Consider the following 16,156-nt stretch of genomic DNA (forward strand, 5'->3'; position numbering starts at 1 on the left):
AAGCTTACTCAAAGAGAAAGACAAACGTTCTTAAAATTACGTTAATCTTATTTCAGTGGGCATTTGCTTTGGAAACCCTGCTTTCTGAATTCAAGTATGATGTCTAAGTTTGGCTTCTGTCATCTTGAAACTTTACCTTCATCCTTTGGAGGACATGATGTTCAAAATTGTGTTGATGGTGGGTAAAGTGAGATGGGCTAGCCAAGCACACAGAGAACAAAGAACTGTGACAAACATGGTAGTGAGAACAAAGAGCTATACTGGAGAATACCTGCCTCCTGGAGGGGGTGACAACCCAGAAGAAATTCTTCAGTTTGTGGATGGCAAGATGGCTGGAGGGGGGCTGACATGGGCACCATCCGGGATTGGCAGTGAGACGGAAGTAGGTAGGAAAATGATAGAAAACCATCAAATGCCAACTCTTATCCATAGTGCAGCAGAGTCCTCCTGGGGACATTTTACCAAGAAAAGAATGCTGAGTGTTTGCTACCCAGCACAGGGAAGCTGAGTTAGTCTTTACTCGAGTCTGAAATCTGGTTCTGTCACTAGGTCGCTCTGTTTTAAGTCACACTGAAAACTAAACACTGTGAAAGTTCCTTAAAGTCAGAGGCTGGGATCATGGGACTCACTCCTGGTATGTTCTTCCACGCCAATGAGTCAAGGTTGAATTTCTTTAATATTCTTTAATTTAATTAATCGTGTGTTGTGTGTGTGTGTGTGTGTGTGTGTGTGTGTGTCCTGTGCACACATGTGTGAGCACCACCACCGCTGGTGGTGGGAGCTTTTGCTAAGAAAAGCCCATCCCAGTAGCAGAGGGAACAAGCCTGCCTTTAGGAAGCCAGCCATACATGTTCACAACATCTGTAACCAGTTCACACCAGTTCAACCACTTTACGCTTCTCTGTTCTCGTCAGTGTTTCCGGATATTTTTCCCCATCTGCCTTCCAGCATTCGAACAAAAATTGTTTAATGGTGAGGGTGGTGAATGAGGATGAAATTAAGCAAAGTAACTCTCCTTAGCAGTGCCACCTTTTACCAGTTTGGGAGAAGTAAAAGGGAAGAGCAGTATTTCACCCCACTCCCAGCAAGGCTACTCAGGGGAATGGGCGGACAAAAGACAAGGGTATATACTCCTTGGGAGAGCAGAGAAAACAGGCAGCTGAAGGAAGGGGATGTGAAGACAGGGGGTGTTAGTGGGTTACCCTTGTTATTTCTAATGGAAGAGTCCAAGAATATTTGATTGAAAAGGGCTATTTGAGCCAAGACCTAAGGAGAATGAAGAAGTGGTGAGCAGCATAGACTCTGGGCTGGCAACATCATGGCAGTTTTGAAGATTGTTATGTAGTAGTAGAGGGACCCTGCTTATGGTCTGCAGCTCCAGATGCCGGGACAGTGCTTGTCATGTTGTGGGTACTATGCACTGGTGCTTTGTCGCTCTTCAGATATGAAATACTGCATCTGTGCATGGTTCCAGAAACTTGGTTTGATGGGGGGAGCAAAGAAATAAGACACACGCGCGCGCGCGCGCACACACACACACACACACACACACACACACAGAAAAATAGATACACAGAAAATGCCAGCAGGTGGACTGAGATCTTGGATGCAGAAACTGCAGCTCCTCTTAGTAGGTTACACACAGCTGAACAGAGAGGTGAGGTTATTGTTTATAGTTGAACAATGAGACGGGGCTATTACACACAGATCAATGAGGAGGCAGGTACAGAGCCTGCCTTTGTATGGTACAGAGCTAGAGCAGGGAGGCAGGTGTAGCTAATCTCTATAGCTGGGGAAGGGAGGAACTATGGGGGACATTTTATGTGCACACTAACACACTGTCAACATCCATACATGAGCCAGGGAAAGGACTTGGCATCCCTCTGAGCTGCACCCTGTGGGTAAGCTTGACTGTCGTCTTATGGATCTTTGATATGACCGTGGTGTTTGATATGATCATTCCCAGGTCAACCGCGTACTTTATTCACTCAGGACCTCCTCCATCCCCTACAGTGAATGCTCCTTCCAGTGCTGCCAAAAGACAGGTCTCGCCTGTCAGCCCTCCCTGGAGACTGCGATGAGAAAGAAAACTGCAATGTTACCCTTGTCTCATTTTTGAAGACTGATCATGCAAGGGTGTAAAAGTCAGGGTGCGACAGCCCCAACTTAGAACTCCAAAGGAATTCACAGCTTCCCATGTGCTCAACTGAACCGTTCATTGGGAAACTGTAGGGCTCCATTTTTCCTTCTGGTTCATTGTCCTCCACTCCAGTCCATTGTCCTCCACTCCTTCCACAAACACTGATTTTTCAGAGTACTTTCTATTGTTCTGTCTCTACATCTGTTTCTAACAGATACCCAATTGATGATGTCAAGATTGGTCCTGAGAGAATATGCTCAACTAGGGTTTTAGAGTGATTACTCCACACATGACATCAAGACTAGAAGCCCAGAGGCCTCCCTGGGAATATGTGAAGGTCTTCCCATTTCTGTCCAGGAAAGGGCACATAAAACTAAGGAACAAATCTTGACACAGGTTGAAGGCTTCTTTAAATTTTTCTATGGTTATTCCTAAGGGATGAGTTCCTTAACTAGTTATCCAATACCAACTGGTCAAACCTAAAGACACATATACATACAAGCAACACTAAATGGACTTGGCAGACTGTAATATATGTACATATTCTATATGTGTATATAACAATAATAATGAAAGAGAAGAAGAGATTGGAGGTTTGGGGGTATTGGAGGAAGAGGAGGAGAGATGATATAATTATATTTTAATTAAAAACAAAATAAAATTGAAGTTTTCCTATAGCTAAATACAGTAATAGTCTCCTAAATGTTTCAAATCCAATATACTTATTGAACATGCTTGAGCTTATTCCACATTGTTAGCTTGCTGTCCTTTATGCTTCTCCTCTTGATAAGCAAACAAAGAACGGAGCTCTGATACATTCTCTATTTTAATGGGGACCTAACACCATGGTCCATTACAAGCTACCGATGTGACATCACTGAACATGGAAGTGAGGAGGACCACTCAATAGCATTCCGGTGTGTGGCATTTCCTCCACACTGATGGGATGGATGCAAACAACTTCAGGAAACAAATGATACTAAAATAGTTGGGGAGTGGTTGAGGTTTTATACTAAGTTTGTCTTATTTTCAACTTAATTATAAATTCACGTTATTTCTTTATCATAATAACTGCTTTTATAATCCATTCACAAATTTTCTGCAATTCAACAATCACCTTTGAAGAACCAGACCAAAATAGCTGTAACATTCTAATAAGCACATTGTGATCAGAGGGCATGATGTGATATCAAGTCTCAAAAGCTTGTCGGGAGGGCTGGTATGTAGCTCTGTTTGCAGGACACTTATATGGCATATGAGAAACCCCGGATTGGATTGGGTCCCCAGCATGACATAAACTGGGAATGGTACCAATGCTTAGTAGGCAGAGGCAGGAGATTCAGAAATTCAAGATACTCTGGCTACATAGGGAGTTGAGAGCCAGCCTCAAATACTTGAGACTATATATACACACACACACACACACACACACACACACCATAACCCAATCAACAACAACAACAACAAAACCTCATTAGTATCTAGTCTAGGATATATGCTTTCTTTATGTAATTGATATTGTGTCGATGCCAAAGTGAATCATAGATGAGTGGCCTAGGCCACCATTTTTATCAACACTGGTTGGGGAATCAAGCATGTAGACCTGCACACAATGTTTTCTTGGCACATTAGCATATATAAGGGTCCGACCAATTCTTCTAAATGAGCATGCACGACTATTATCCTCCTTGTTCTACATTTTACCAATAATGCTTTTTTGAGAACACAAACATCAGTTGGCTGGGGATCACATTACAATATGACAAAGACTACAATACAAAATTGGTTCCAATTAACATTCTTACAGTTTTGACTGCTAGAGGGAGAACTATGGGTGCTTCTTCTCTCTCATTTCTTTTCTTTAAATTGATACAGCCTTCCTTTGAACACACTCTCGTAGTTTAAACCTCCCATCTCAGCTCAGTGGCGCTGTCCCTATAATAGAGAGGGATGGATCCAGAAAGTTCGGAAGGTGACAGATGTTAACACGGTCATACCTTGTGCTTGAGAACCTCAGCCTCAAAAAGTGAAGACACTGAGGCTATTTACTATCACTGTATGCTTTAACCTTTCTTCACTGGTCTGTACATAGAATTATCCATTTGATTAATCAGAACTTCATTACTTTAACAAATATCTGTAGACAGCCAAGAAGATGTGGCACCACAGATCCAAAACCAGCTTGAAACCGGGACATCTACTGAGCATCTCCAGGCTGCACATCTTTCTTCTCTCAGCAATAGAGCTGGGACAAGGAAAAAATAAAAGCCCACAACAGAGGTCATTGTTCATATTTTCTTCTTTTTAAGGATAGGTTTCGGTTTGGGTTTTTGAGACCAGGTCAAGCTGGCCTTTAAGTCACTCTCCTCCTGGTCGGTTTCCTGAGTGCGGCTGTGATTCTTTGTGCACCACTACCCCTGTCTCCTATGTCACGCTTTCTAGAGGAGATGGATGCCTGCTTGTCTGACTGAAGCTTTAGTAGCAGCCCATCAGTCTTACAGGAGCTGCAAGAAAGGGAAATGTGGCCTGAACCTTCCTACAGGCTGGAACTCAGTATTTGTGAAGAATCCTTTCACCTCCTTCTTGTCCTCGCCTTCCTAGGTCTGGAGGTCTTCAAGAAAGAGCTCTGAAGAGGAGGCTTAGATAAAGAACAAAAGAGCAGGGGGAAGGATGCTGTGGGCTCTTCTTCCTTCATGAAAATGGTGATTTTGTGTAGCACAGTATCAGGAGTGGCAGCTGGATACACTCTCCATTGGTTGCAACTTGACCCTGGATACTGCAATGTCATTTGTTTTGCTTTTTTTTTCAAAACTATATTATTTCCAAATCCGGAGATACAATATTTTTCCAAATGTCTACGTAATCTAGACTATAAAAATACCAGAAACTATGACTCTTGAGCTAACCTGTTGCCTCTCTCCCAGATAAGTGATTAAAAGCTGGGTATATTACTAAGTATGGGGTAAAGATGAGGAGCTGGCATCTCCTGATGGTGCATCACCCCCACTGGATGGACTTCAGAGCTGCTGGTTCTCAGGGGAGGTGTTTCTGCCCCCATTCTTTTCCTCAGCACATTAGTGCTCTGACAGGAGCGTCTACAGTGTAATGCCGCCCGTCCTTAGCTGCTCTGTAGTAATGATGGTTTTCCAGATTCATTTGTTCCTTTTGTTTGCTTGCTGATTTTGTTTCTTCTTTCTTGGCCAAGTGTCAAGAAAACAGTTTTTTTTTTTAAAAAAATGTTATTTATTTATGTATTTAATTAGTTTCAAATTAGCATGAACATTATTAGGTAGTAGTAAGACATTCTCAAGCAAAATTTGTTTTTGTTAATTCTCTTATTCCTCTTTTCCCCCATCCCCTTTCAGCCCATATTCCCCTCATACTGGCCATAAACTTTTATGCTTTTATGTCTCATGAGTCCTATTGCTCTCCCTTGCTTCCTTGATACCTTTATCTTCTTATGTCTAGTTTTACAGCCTGCATTCACACTCATTCACTCTTAAACACACATACATACAATTCATAAACTCATATGTGCATATGAGAGGCCTGTGTGACTTTTGTCTCGGTCTTCTTAGCCTACTGCTTTGCAGTCCATCCTGAATGTGCGTTTATTCTCTGCTCTGTCTTCCATACAGGGCTGCCACTTACTAAGGTCTTCTCCTTCATGTTTAAACGAACATACAAGTGTCTAGTTGTGCTTAACTGCTTTCCGTTCTGTGCCGTGCTGTAGTTCAGGATGTTTGGCTCTTTACGTTGTCATTGCTGAGTTAGCACTGTCGTCATTGTCAGGGTTCGTTTGAAAACATTTCTATGATTAGATTTGTTTCAGACTTTAGTAGGTCAAGAGTTTCATTGGATCTACTGCTTCAAAGCATTTATAGACTTTACTGTTCTTGGATTTGATAACTTAAGTTAGAAACTATCTTGTATAGCTCTTTATCAGGTGTTTATATGGTTTAGGTCCTACAATTTATAACTGGAGGAGTGATAAGATATACAAGTGACCATGAACAATTTGAGTTAAACTTCTAGGCAATGATAATCCTATATTCAAACAAATACCTTTGGGCTCAGAGGCCCAGGAAGCAACTAAATTTAATCTAATTTCTAACAGAGAAATTATAATTATTCTTATTATTACTGGTGAGAAAGCTGCTTGAATTAAACAAACATCAATTATAGCTTGCTTCACCGGGATAGAAAATAGATGTTATTCAAATGTGATAGCTCAAAGAGAAGGCCCTACTTGCCTAGCAGAGAACCAGTATCAACTAGTGTCAACTTAAAATGCTCCCAGAAACCTCAGGAGGACACTCACATGTTCCGTGTCCACCCTTACTGTGGCTTGCATTCCTGGACAGTGTGTTATTACAGATGACTCCTAACATCATCTTCAAACTGTCTGTGGAATTTAGTGTTCCCGATTTTCCTTTGCTTATGCACTTCTCTGAACATTCACAAACTCGGCTGCTATTGTCAGTGAATTCCACTGAGGAACACGGCAACAACAGGATGACCTCAGCTTCTTCCTCGTTCATCCCACCTCTTGCTACCTTAGGATAGCTGTTCACTCTCCCCTATAGGCGTAACTTCTTCCCATCTCTCAGATGTTTCCTTTGTGGTTTGCCAAGAGGAACTGCACACCTCAAATTCTTCCTCAGCTTCAAACGCATTTCAGTGAAGGCCTTTTTGGATTTCAGTGGGTTAAATTATTGTACCCAACTCTCCACGGCTTCCTATATCCATCATACCTTTTGCCTTGCGGGTTCGTGTGCTCTCTCGTTGAACTCAGTGTCTCCTTTCCAATCACTGAAATTTGGCCTTGGCTATGTATTTTTGCTTTGCCTGATGGAATGTTAGCAGATGCGATGCACAAAGGAGCTTGAACCGTGTGGGAGGCTGGGTTCACCCCTGGATATGTGTTGGCCATCACCTTGAGAAGAATGTGCCTTGAATAGCCTAGTGGGACCAAGGAGGATGAAAAGCCTTCCGGGAGACCTGACCTCCAGACTTGCAGCATAAATTGAAACCAGGCCAGCTGACTCACAGATCTGTAAGGGGAAAAAAAAGTATTTTTTCCAGTCACAGAGTTTTGAGTTTGTTTCTTATATATACATCATTTTGTGGCCAAAGCTAAGTGATACAAGATGCAACTTTTTCCATAGAACACTAAAATTTTTGCATCTATGCAAAGCAGTTTATTTTATAACTACCTGCTGTCTCAATGCCTTTATTCTCCAAGTAGCATTTTGGCTCTATTGTTGTACAATAAAAATGCATGTTACGATGCTGTTGTGCAGTTAGAGGAGTCTCCATAGAAAAGTGAACATTGCCCCTGTCTATGGACAAATGAAACAAGAAACTGTATGCAAATGTCTGTAATTCTATCACTGTAAAAGTTATTAACGTCTGGCTGAGTGTTTTACACAAAAACATAGATTTTTTAAAAACTGAACGAGTTTGTTTCCGATGAGGCATTTCTCCACAAATATTCTTTCCTTCATGAACTTGGAATTGCAATTCGCAGTAAGTCAGATTTCTGCCATCTAACCGTGTGCTTCCTTAGAGTAGGCACGGACTGCATCTGCTTCCTCTGTGTGTCTCTCACAGGAATTCCAGTACCTAGCTTGTTATGATCACTGACTTCTTTTATAACTAAAAGTAGCTCCTATAACAACTCACATGAATAAGAAAAACCCAAGGACCAGAATGACTTTAGGAAAGGTTCAGAGATGATCCTGAAGGACTCATAGGATCTGGGCTATCAGAGGAGAGATGAGAACATAGTTTGAGGAACAAAACAAACTGTGATGACTGCTAAGCAAAAGCATGAAAATCATTCAGAAACCAATTGTGTGTTCATGGCACCAGGGTTGAACCTGCAGCTTTGTGCCTGCTAGGCCGGTGCTTAACATTGAGCCAAATCACCAGTCCTCCTTCTAAAGGTGATTCATTTTACAATTAGTGTTAAACAGAAATCTAAAGATGTGACATATAACATCTGTTACAGAAAGTGAAGACATCTGTGGTGAAGTCAGAGGCCAGTGAATGGTTATAGTGTTTCTTCAAGGCAGTGAAGTGCTACTTCGCAAACAAAACAAATATAAAGCCCAGGTATTTCCTTTACTTTGGAATTTTGAAAATTTTGATAATTTAAAGTTTTGATAAGGTAGGAGCATAATTTCAGTTATGCTCCTACCTTAAACCTGTTGCTTCCTGTTACCCCCAAATACCTTAGAGATTTGCCTCAATCTCCGTCATTATTCTGAAGCCTATTATTCCTTGTTTCTTAGATTTACCCCTGAGGCTCAGTTGAATCAAATGGGCTTAGTATAGTCATTCCATTTCTCTTTAAGCCTGCCTCATTGACATGGCACAAAATAGTTGCTGTTGTCACTGTTTTTAATTAGTACTTTTCTTGTTAGCAGTAACTGGGTGAGTAATAGCTAGTCATATTGGTGCTTTATCTCACTCGAACTGTTGAAATTGGCACGGACTTTGTCAAATTTTTTGTTGTTGTTGAGGAAACTGAGGCTTAAGGAGATTAAATGATTAAGAGATTATGAGTGGCAGCCTCGTGATTCAAGTTCAGATCTGCCTCACACCAACATCCTGCTATTTTCAATGGAACATTTAAGAAGACCACGTGCAAACGTCAGTATTTCCATCAAATCTTCTACTTCAGCCCACAGCAGGATAATCACTGAGCTGCAAAGTGAGATGCTATACATTACGTGAACCTGGGTGCGAGTGTCAGTACACTGAGCAAAGCGTGAGTCTCACTTCTCAGTGGCAAAGTTGGGAGAAAGATTGTTTTTGTGAGACACCAACCACACATTTGCTTTTCCCAGAACTCTCGCTGACCTTTTCACCTCTCGTTCTTCTCAGGGAGAGTGAGCCAATGGATGCTACCTAAAAGTCAAAGCGCTTCCAGAATCTCATAAAAATTGAAATTCTTATCTATATTCTATATCTAAGCTTGTCAAGAAATTTCACCACAGTCCATGGCACCTGAGAATGCACTATGCCTTGTTTAAATTGCTGTGAGAAACAGTTTTATGTTTTCCCAGAAACACGTAAAGTCAGCGTAAGAGCACCCACACGAGAACTCGAAAGGCTCCGTAAATAGGACAGTTCTTCTAGCTAATAAAGCTGGCACAGCCTGTGCCTGAAGAGCTAACCCAATTACTGTATCCCTTCATTTATTTCTCAAATGGAAATTAAGATTTCTTCAAGACATATTCACTGCCTGAAGTGAAATACAAATGTTTCTGAATCGAACAGAAGCACTGAATATATATACAGTTGCTGCATTCACATGGAAAAATGTGAAGCCTGGAATGAAACCACATCAGACAGTTTTATGTGATACTGAAATTGAGGTAGAATGGGCAATATAAGTAAATTTGTTAACAGAAAGAAAATAAATAGCAAAATAAAGAATAAAAGAGCATAAAACATAGAGCAAACATAGAAAATGGTAACTATATAAATTCTACCCTTTCAGCCATTATATTAAATATAAACAGATTAAATGTTTCAGTTAAATATCACAGATTAGCTCATGTTTGGGAAGTCATGTTAGTGATACTTGATGAATGTAGCTTCTGCTACTACCAGAGGACACAATCTCACAGCAAACTCCTTGATCTCTGTCTTCTAATCTTTCCAACGTCTCTTCCACCAAGTTCCTTGAGCCTTTACGTGAAGAAGGATTTTATAATCTGCTGGGACTGAGCTCCATAACTCTGCAATTTGATTGGTTGTGATTTTCTGTAGTGGTCTCTGCCTGTTGCAAAGAACAGTTTCCCTGATGAGAGATGCTGAACAAGGATGACATCAATGGACATGCCAAAGTGGATGAGGAAAAGCCCATGAGAGCTCAGCCCAAGATGCAGAATCACAGACAACTGAGGAAAGCTGGGATAGGAGAGCAGATATTCCTCAAGAAAGAGAACACCAACTGGATGTCCAGTGCCAAGTGGTTGGCCCTGAAAACATATATACAAGCAACATTATATGGAGTGTGCATATTATATTTAGGAATATATGTATATGCATATACATATATGCTTGAAATAACAATTAGTAAAAAAGAATTTGAAGTTGAAGGAGAAGGAGAATAGGGAGGAATTATGGGAAGGCTTAGAGAGTGGAAAAGAGAAATGTTTAATTATAATCTCAAAAATAAAATAAAATAATCACAAGTTAGGCTATTCTTCTAAAAAAAACTATCTAAAAAAAAACTAACAATTACTTGCTGTCTACAAAAGACATACTTTTAAAAATGCTAAAAAGTTAAAAAAAATAGATATTATTTGAATATAAAATATCTCCCATCAACTTATGTGTTAAATGGTTGGGGCTTATTTGGCAGCGCTCTTCTGACAGGCTCTGGAAACTTTGTAGGCATGGCCCAGCTAAAAGAAATAAGTCACAAAGGGTCTTTCACTTGATGATCGTAAGTGGTTCTCTCATCTCTTTTCACCTCCTTCTTGTTGGCCATTTGATGAATAAACTCTTCTTCCCACGTGCCCTGCTACCATGATGTTGCCTGACACCTTAGGCCCAGAACCAATGTCTCAAAGGATAATGAACTAAAATCTCTGAAATCATGAACTCCACAAATCTTCACTGACTTGCTTTTCTCGGGTATTTGCTCAGAGCAGTGCAGAAGTGACTAATACATAATGAAAGAAATGTACTATGCAAAAGAAAGAAAGAAAGAAAGAAAGAAAGAAAGAAAGAAAGAAAGAAAGAAAGAAAGAAAGAAAGAAAGAAAGAAAGAAAGAAAGAAAATTATAACTAGAGGAAAGTTGGAATGGCACTAACATCACATAAACACAAACTTTCAGGCAAAATGGTTAATAGAAACGGTAATTTTATAATGCAAAGCGGGATTAATCTACCCCTTTAATAAGACCTTTGCGCATAAACCTATACACACTTGATAAGAGAATTCTAAAGTCATTACAGTAAAACCCTACGGAACTGAAGAAAATATAGGAAGTTCAATAAAAAAAGGAAGAATAGCCTACATTTAACTAAGGATACCAGTCATCAAAATGAAAACCATCTTGATTGATACTAGAAGTGTAATCTCATCTATTGAACATTCCAATCAGCAGTGACAAAATAGGCATTCTCCTCAAATTTACATGGGACAGTCTGCAAGACACACATGTTAGCTGTAAAACAAGCCTCAACATGCTTAAATGGACTCCAACTATACAAAGTATGTTCTACAACAATGGAATTAAACTGGAAAAAAAAACAGAAAAGAATTTAGAAGATTCACAAATATTTGAAAAGTTAAGGCATATTATTCAAAATAACAAATAACCCAAAACAGGAAGTTTCAGTGGAAATCAGAACATACTCTAAGTACTTACCATATCAAAATTATGAGTGATGGCTGGATCGGCCCTTAAAGGGCACATAGCACTAAAGAACTAAGTCAAAAACTTCAAAATCAACAGTGAAATTTCCATCTTTACAAAAGAAGGACGAGATGTATCTAAACCAAGAAGAAGGGAAAGTGAAAATCAGATTGTTTTCTAAGTATTGAGGAAATTGGTGATTCTTCTACAAACTCTTACTACAAGCATTACAATTGAAAAGTATGGAGTGCATTTAATTTTAAAATTACAAAAGTAATACCAGTTCAGTGTAGAAAATTGGAAATTGCCAAGACGTGTTTTTAAAAAATCAAAACTTAGAATTATCCTTAGAATTATATAAAACTTAGAATTATATATATATAATGAGATAGATGAGAGGCTTGAGAAATTGTCTCATGTAGCCCAAATTAAAAGCAAAGATAATTTGAACTTTTAAACAGTATTTTTGTTAATTCTTTTAGAATGTCATATCATGTACTGTGAACATTTTCACTTCTTCCCTTCCTAAATCCTCCCAGAACCATGCTCTCTAATCTTCCCTCCCCATTCAACTTTGTGTTTTCTTCCTCCCCTCTCTCACTGAACCCAGTTTGCACTGCCCTCAATAGTTTCTGAGCTAGCTGTGGGATTTTGGGTCTACCCTCCCTCTATGTTAGTGTTTTGTCTCTGCTGACCTAGAACAGGTCTTGGGCTGTCCATTCATTTGTGAACCCTTCCTCTTGTGTCTAGAAAATGTCATTTCCTCAGTTAATTCACCACTTCTGGCTCTTACAATATTTCTTTCTCCATTTCTAGAAGATCTCTGGGCCTTGGGGTCAGGGCTTGTGGTAGGTATGTCCCATATAGGGCTGAGCTACCCACAGTCCTTTATTTTCTGCGCATTGAGCAGTTGGGGATCTCCGTGTTGATTGCCATCTACCACAAGAAGAAACTTCTTTGATGAGGACTGAGAGATGCTCTGACCTACAGAGTCAGAGACGTTGATAGGAGTCCTTAAATACTACACAACCTTGATCTTCCTTTCTCTGCCCAGTACTAGATTACGGGTATGTACCCCCATGGCCAGCCCTGCTTTCCAGTCTTTAGGCTCACATGCAGGAAACCTATACAGAAGACGGGGAACAAGTATATTTTTCTATACTTCAAACTCAATATTTAGCTATTTATTTCCTTGTTTTACTAATAGTTTTTGTAATTTTTAAGTGACTGTATAATAATACTCCCTACATATAAAGATTGATCTATTAAACTGGTTTTCTTTTTCTTCTTGGACATTTAGAGTGCTTCAGATAAGTTTCTGAGAATACATCTCTAGATGTGAGATTACTAGGTTAATGACTGAGCTACTTGTAAACCTTTCTCCTGTTGCAATGGACTTGTTGTTCAGAAAAGTGTGCCGATTTACACAAATGCCAGTGGTGTGCACCGGGATCCCTGCAGAGAAAATATTATCTGACTTCAAATTGAGTCACACAATTCAATGAGCACGAATACATGTAGACAATCAAGAATTATTTAAATATAGAATGAAATTTAGAATCCCTGTGTCTAACACGTCAGTTTTGCAGTGTTTAACTAATGCTATAAAGGATGAATTGCATAGCTCAAGTCATGTAACTATGTTCATGTCTTTTCGCATTCCTTTGTAAAATTTTATAAATTGCAGCTCTCTATAAAAATACAGATAACATCCACATATAAGCATATTTAGTATATTTAACTAGACAAATATATTTATATATACACAAATACACAAATGTAATATAATGTTTCAGTCATTGCTCTTACTAAGTACTTGACAACAACAACTTAAAGGGAGGAAGGATGTACTTTCGTCCTTAGTGTCAAAGACTTTGGTTCAAAGTAATTGACTCCACTGATTCTGAATCATGGTAAGACGGGATTTCATCGTGGCAGGGACAAGGGTAAGAGAGCTCTTCATCTTATGGCGGTCGGCAAGGAGAAAGACTGAGGAAGGGCCTGTGGGGTGGGGGGCAGATGCTATCTTCAGAGGGCCCTGTGCCTAGCAGCCTGCTTCCTTCAGCTAAGTCCAGCCCCTAAAGTTGCTACAACCTTCCAAACTAGTGCCTCAGGTGGAGATGAAGCATTCAACACACAATCTGTTGGGACATTCTATATCCACACCATAACATTTCTCCTTGGCCCCAAAATGTTCACACTGCAAAATTCATTCAGTATACCCCCAGAAGGGCCTTAGAGTCTTAGCAGTTCCAATGTTATTCAAAGGTCCAAGTTCAAAGTTTTTTCTGAGACTGAAGGTAAACTCTTAGCTGTGAGCCTGTGTAAGTAAAAGGAAAAGCTACATAGTCCAATATAGAATGGCAGAGTGAGCATTCACAACGAGCATTCACTAGATAGGAAAAACTCAGTTTTAAAAGCAAAATAAAAAAAAACCCAAACAAATAAACAAACAAACAAGAACAAAATGGGAAACACCTGACCAAAGCAAGACCAAAAGGCAGCAAGGCAAACATTAGCTCCTACAGGTTCAGGTCTGCAATCTAGGTCACGCGAGGTGTTAATACGGAAGGTCCAATGGGCTTGGGCTTTCCTGCCTCTATGCCCTCGCAATTTGAAGTCCAAATAGCCTCTCTCTTGAGCACTCCCCAGTTGTGCTCCTTGGCACATTGTTTTAAATGTCCAACACCTTGGATCTCTGGTTTAACTGAGGATCTGCCATTGCAGCTTCAGGTATTGTCCTTCCAGAGGTGGCCTGAACGCACTCTGATCTTGTTATGCATCACCTGTATTCCTGTGCTTGCCTTAGACAACTACACGAAATCCTCCCTGACCCTGCATCTTCTGCAGCATGAATGCCTGCAAGATCAACAACATGTGAATGGCACCTGGTCTTTTGCCTCACTCAAGCAGCCCTTCCTGGACCACGGCAACAGAGTCTGTCTAGTAGAAGAAGTGCTGTTGTTGCTGTTTTTTAATTGCTTGGTTAACTAGACATCACTGTTTTATCCTTCCTCATAGGTCTACCAGCTGATAACCAAAAGAGTGAATGATGTTTGGGAAATCCACCCCACTGAGATCTTATTAATTCTGTAACTTGAATGAAAGCTTTGCATAGTTCCTATTTGATTAATATCAATTTGTGTAATCCATATGATGAGATTAACCGCCAGCTCTTACCTTCTTAGTTTGTCTCTGACAAGCTTTTCAAGGAAGGCCATCAGGCCAAGGGCAGCAGGCAGAGCCACTTCTGCCTCCTGGGGAGAAAAACATTCTAAGGGTAGTTTCAGCCTATTTAGAAGCTGTCGCATGCAGTCAGGGCTGAGGTCTCCTTCATAGCCACCAGGCTGGCCCTGCCTTGGAATCCCTCCTGAGTGCTTCCCCAGAACGAGCTCACTGAGAGACACTAGCACTCACCCTTTCTTAATGGGTCTTCTACAACCCCATTACTCACAGACAAGGTTGGGTCAGTTAAAAAAAATCTAGAAGAGATGTACAATTAACCACTTTATTACCAAGAAACGTGTAAACTGTATGAATGGTTTGCAAATAATAATAGGAGGGAGAGAGACAGGCAGAAGAGGGAGAGAAGGAAAGAGATGAAAAGGGAAGGAGAAAGACGTATGGAGAGGGAGAGCCCAAGGGAGAGGCAAGTTCCTGCAAGTCTTAAGAGGAACCTGCAGAAGAGAGGTATAGGACTTGGAAGTAGCTTCTTTGTTTGAAACCTCAATCTTATAGTCCTACATCTGGGTTTTAAATTGCAGTGGAAATTCACTGTCCAAAATAGTTGCTATCCAAGTTGTACAGTGGGCAGCAAACATTGGTCCACATCAGAAGCCTTTCTTTTGGAAAGGGCCCATGCCTAGTCTGTGTCCTGACTGTTCCCCATTTGCCAAAATGCAAACAGGAGCATCACTGGCCAGAGGGCGAGGTGCTGACCTCCGGAGAGCATGAGAAGTATCAAGGTCCTCCCTGGGGTTCCACCCAGAACTACAGGAAAGTTTCTCTCGCCTCTAGAGGTCATTCTATTTGGAACAGCCGAACTTAGCTTGCCAGTGGCCACATTTTTTTTTTTAGCTATAGCAAGGAGGCAGCTGTCTGGAATGAAAAAGAATGAGGACAAAACCCAGGGGGAAGCAGAATCAGCAGAGAGATCATGCTGCATACAGCACTGGAAGCTTCGGGATCCTGCTACTCTTAGGCCAGCTCCACCTATGGGTTCTAGCCACATGAGCCAAACCATCCCTTTTAGCTGACTCCGTTTCTGTGGGTTCCATCACTTTTAAGTGATGCTTCTTAGTGAGAGGCCCGTCTATGTATATTCCAAACACCTCCATCCTCTTTCTCCTTTACAAATAGCCTCGTTCTGTGCACACTGCTTTGTGACTTGCTCTCTGTTGAACGTCATCGCCACTTTTCCAGCTAGTGTGTGTGAAGCAACCTCATTCTCTCTGAGAAAGAGCAGATCATGCTCGATGAGAGGGGACTGTTCCTCTTCTTATTTTGAACATACCAATTAGTTGAGTGGACAACATGTTGGGTTTTCAATCTGAAGTATACACCTTGTAACAACATCTTTAGGCATTTGAGCAAGTGATTTTAGAAGATCAGTGTATAGCAATGCCATTTCTGG

The 16,156-nt window shown here is 40.5% G+C and overlaps 1 long non-coding RNA gene across 2 annotated transcripts in view; it reads right to left on the reverse strand.

Annotated features, from left to right (window-relative positions):
- Positions 1 to 1,389: 1,389 nt before the first annotated feature.
- LOC132649699 (uncharacterized) overlaps positions 1,390 to 16,156 on the reverse strand; it is a 69,565-nt gene continuing 54,798 nt past the window's right edge. The window contains exons 5-6 of one of the 2 annotated variants that reach the window (XR_009588191.1): positions 11,536 to 11,660; positions 1,390 to 7,194 (exon numbers count right to left, since the gene is read on the reverse strand). This is a non-coding gene — a long non-coding RNA (uncharacterized LOC132649699). Of the gene's footprint in view, positions 7,195 to 10,590; positions 10,848 to 11,535; positions 11,661 to 16,156 lie in introns of those variants that run through there. The other variant, XR_009588193.1, reaches the window with a different exon arrangement.

Source organism: Meriones unguiculatus, chromosome 21, assembly GCF_030254825.1.
Source record: "Meriones unguiculatus strain TT.TT164.6M chromosome 21, Bangor_MerUng_6.1, whole genome shotgun sequence".
Taxonomy (NCBI): Eukaryota; Metazoa; Chordata; class Mammalia; order Rodentia; family Muridae; genus Meriones; species Meriones unguiculatus.